The sequence below is a fragment of the Trachymyrmex cornetzi genome, unplaced genomic scaffold, assembly GCF_001594075.2.
Source record: "Trachymyrmex cornetzi isolate Tcor2-1 unplaced genomic scaffold, Tcor1.1 scaffold220, whole genome shotgun sequence".
In the NCBI taxonomy this organism is placed as follows: domain Eukaryota; kingdom Metazoa; phylum Arthropoda; class Insecta; order Hymenoptera; family Formicidae; genus Trachymyrmex; species Trachymyrmex cornetzi.
In genome coordinates, this window is record NW_017296848.1 from 90,554 (window position 1) to 94,492 (window position 3,939).

The following is a 3,939-nucleotide window of genomic DNA, read 5'->3' on the forward strand; positions in this document are numbered from 1 at the left end:
AGGATCAAGTTTAATATTTTTTAATCTTTCAATTAAGTCAAAACTATTTTTTATGTAACTAGGAGCTTTGAGAATTGTATCATTAATAATTTTGTGTAAATAAAATGATAAATTATATAACGGACTATTAATAGATGAAACTATAATTCTGAGAGGATAATTCAATTTGCGAATTTTTGTTAATCCGTAAACCCTTGGAATATTGCCGTCAGTACTAAGTAGCTTTTTATATGTAATGTCATCAATAAACCCCTTATTCTTCCATCTATAAAGAATATTCCGTAAATCACTAATAATTTTTCTCGTAGGATCTTTATTAATCACCTCATAAGTGTTATTGTCTGAAAGCATATTTTCCATCTTATTAATGTAATCAACCTTATTAAGAGCAACAGTCACATTACCTTTGTCCGCTTTTGAAAATAAAACTTCTGGGTGTTCCTTAACAAATTTATCAGTGGATTTAATTCAATTAAATAACAATTTAGTCTCGCTCGAGCCGTCGTACAGTACGGACGTAGTATAACGCGCTCACAAATAAACAGCAATATCGTGATCAACTCTGCGATTTGTCACGCGATATTAATTACACCGAGTGAAAACATAGTTAAAACGAGTTATAGCATATTGATTTGGTGTAAGGAATCCGCGGCCGTGACGGCCAGCAGCAAGAAAACTGTAGCAATGCAGCATTCCAGCGAATTTAATTCGCTGAGTCAAACGTCTGGTCGATTGACGACGTCACTACCGAATAATAATAACGCAATACCTGAAGGCGAATGGCAAATAGCGGGAAATAAAAAACGTCCAAGATCCAGCTCGGAAAATAGTAAGGACATAAGCCGTAATTCAAAACAAACAAAGATTGTTGACTATTGGTTAGGTACACTAGTTACCACAACAAATAGATTTGAAACCTTGGAAAGCCAGGAATCTCAAGAAATAGTAAATACTGACAAATAGTAAATACTGACCCCCACCTATACTCATTTCGGGTGTTGGTAACATTATTCCACTAATAAATCTGCTCAACACAATTGCTAAAAAGATAATTACTATACTACCACCAAAGTCAAGAACAAGTTAAGGTCCAAGCGAAGAGTATCGAAGCTTATGACATAATAATTGCATCATTAAAGGAAAAAAATACAGAATACCATACTTACCAAAAAAAAAAAACAAGAAAAACCCTTCAAAGTGATGTTATGTCATATGCATCATTCTACAAAAATAGACAGCATAAAGGAGGAAGTAGAAAGTCATGGACATAAAATACGAAATATCGTAAATATGCGACAGAAAATGACAAAAAGCCCCTATCCTTGTTCGCAATAGAGCTGGAACCAGCAGATAATAATAAAAGCATATACACGATTGAATATTTACTTAACATGAAAATCAAGTTTGAAGCGCCACACTATACCCGCGAAATACCGCAATGCACTAACTGTCAACGATACGGCCACGAAAAACTTTTGCTCCCGTCCACCGAGATGTGTTAAGTGTACAGGCTGTCACAGAACATCAGACTGCCTGCGCAAAGAAAGGTCAGATCAAGTCAAATGCGTATTATGCGAAGGGAATCACTCTGCCAACTATAAGGGCTGCATAATATACAAACAATTGCGTAAAGCACAATATCCGACTCTGAGAAATAAAACAACAGTAACGAACCAGAACGCTGCGGAGAACCAGACACAAGCCCCGAGGTCGATAGCACAACCAAGGTCTTCCGAGCCTATTCGTCCTGGTCTTACTTATGCACAGGCAACAACCAATCAAAGGATACAAGAACATCACGCAACAAACTCCAAGTTGAATAACTATCAACAGCAACAAATTCAGCAATCTAGCGATCTTCAAGAACTGAAATCCATGATGAAAGGACTCATGGAACAGATAAGTACTATGCTAAATCTACTTACTACAATAGTCTCTAAGATGACACAATGTTGAGCTTACAGCTAGCAATCTGGAATGCCAATGGCTTATCCAAACACAAAAACTTTAGAAACTTTTTTAAAAATCCAGAATATTGATGTAATGCTTATCTCTGAAACTCACTACACTAAGAAGAATTATATTAACCTCAACAGATATACCGTTTATCACACCATGCATCCCGACGGTACTGCTCATGGGGGGTCGGCAATTATCATTAAAAATAATATCAAACACCACGTAACCGAAGAATACCAAACGGAGCAAATACAAGCCACAAATGTAGCGATAGAAGACTGGAACGGTCCACTTAATATCTCTGCAGTGTATTGTTCCCCAAAACACGCTACAAAACAAAATAAGCATGAGTTTGAACATTATTTCAAAAAATTAGGAAATCGCTTCATCTCGGGAGGTGACTTTAACGCCAAACATATACAATGGGGCTCACGACTAATATTTCCAAAAGGCAGAGAACTTCACAAAGCCATGGAGCATTTAAACCTCGAACCAATGTCAACGGGAGAACCAACATACTGGCCTACCGATAGAAGAAAAAGTCCAGATGTCATTGATTTCTACGTTATGAAAGGAATAAATAAACAATGCTTAAAAGTAAAATCTAGTCTTGATCTATCATCAGATCACTCCCCTGTTTTACTCACATTGAGCAGTAAAGTTATCGAAAGAGAAAAACCGTGCGTATTATGCAGTAAAAAGACCGACTGGGCATGTTACAAAAACCAAGTTGAAGAAACGTTAAACATATCTCTACCACTAAAAACGGAAAATGATGTCATCGAGGCGGTAGAGCATTTCAACCAGTGTATCCAACAAGCAGCATGGAATGCTACCCCAGCTAAACCAACGATAAAAAACGCAAATGTATCCTCAGTACTGATAAGACAAAAAAATAGCAGAAAAACGACAAATAAGGAAAAAGTGGCAAATAACAAGATCTCCGGAGCTGAAATCTAAGCTAAATAAAGCTATCAAAAATCTACGCAGGATGTTAAAATCTGAAGTAAACGACAACATACAAGACTATCTACGAACCCTAAGCCCAACTCAAGGAACCGACTACTCGCTCTGGAAAGCAACTAAGCGACTGAAACAACCACAAATCCCAGTTCTGCCACTGCGCCTACCCGACGGTAAATGGAAGAGGAGTGCGCAAGCAAAAGCAGAAACATTTGCCCAACATCTGAAGCAAGTTTTCACTCCACATCCTGGCGAAACACTGACAGACGAAAATGAAATCCACCGATCACTTAATGAAACCTATCAGATGGAACCCCCATTGGAGAAGTTCAGAATGAGTGAAGTTGTTAAAACTATCAAGTATGATATAAGTCCTAAAAAAGCGCCGGGGTATGACTTAATCACTGGGCAAATACTCCAAAACCTTCCAAAAAAAGGCTGGAAATTTTTAACCCAACTATTTAATGCAGTACTGAGAACAAGCTTTTTCCCAGCCCAGTGGAAAGTGGCAAAAATTATACTCATTTTGAAACCGGGGAAAAGCTCAGAAGACGTTAAATCATACAGACCAATTAGTCTCTTACCAATACTTTCAAAAGTGTTTGAAAAATTAATACTTTCAAGACTAAAATCAATCATCGAAAGAAAACAGTTAATCCCCAATCATCAGTTCGGATTTCGCCACAAACACGCCACAATCGAGCAAGCTCATCGAGTCTACAACAAGATATTTGCAAGCTTGGAGGAAAAGAAATATTGTTCGGCTGCTTTTCTGGACGTCCAGAAATCCGAACTGATGATTGGGGATTAACTGTTTTCTTTCGATGATTGATTTTAGTCTTGAAAGTATTAATTTTTCAAACACTTTTGAAAGTATTGGTAAGAGACTAATTGGTCTGTATGATTTAACGTCTTCTGAGCTTTTCCCCGGTTTCAAAATGAGTATAATTTTTGCCACTTTCCACTGGGCTGGGAAAAAGCTTGTTCTCAGTACTGCATTAAATAGTTGGGTTAAAA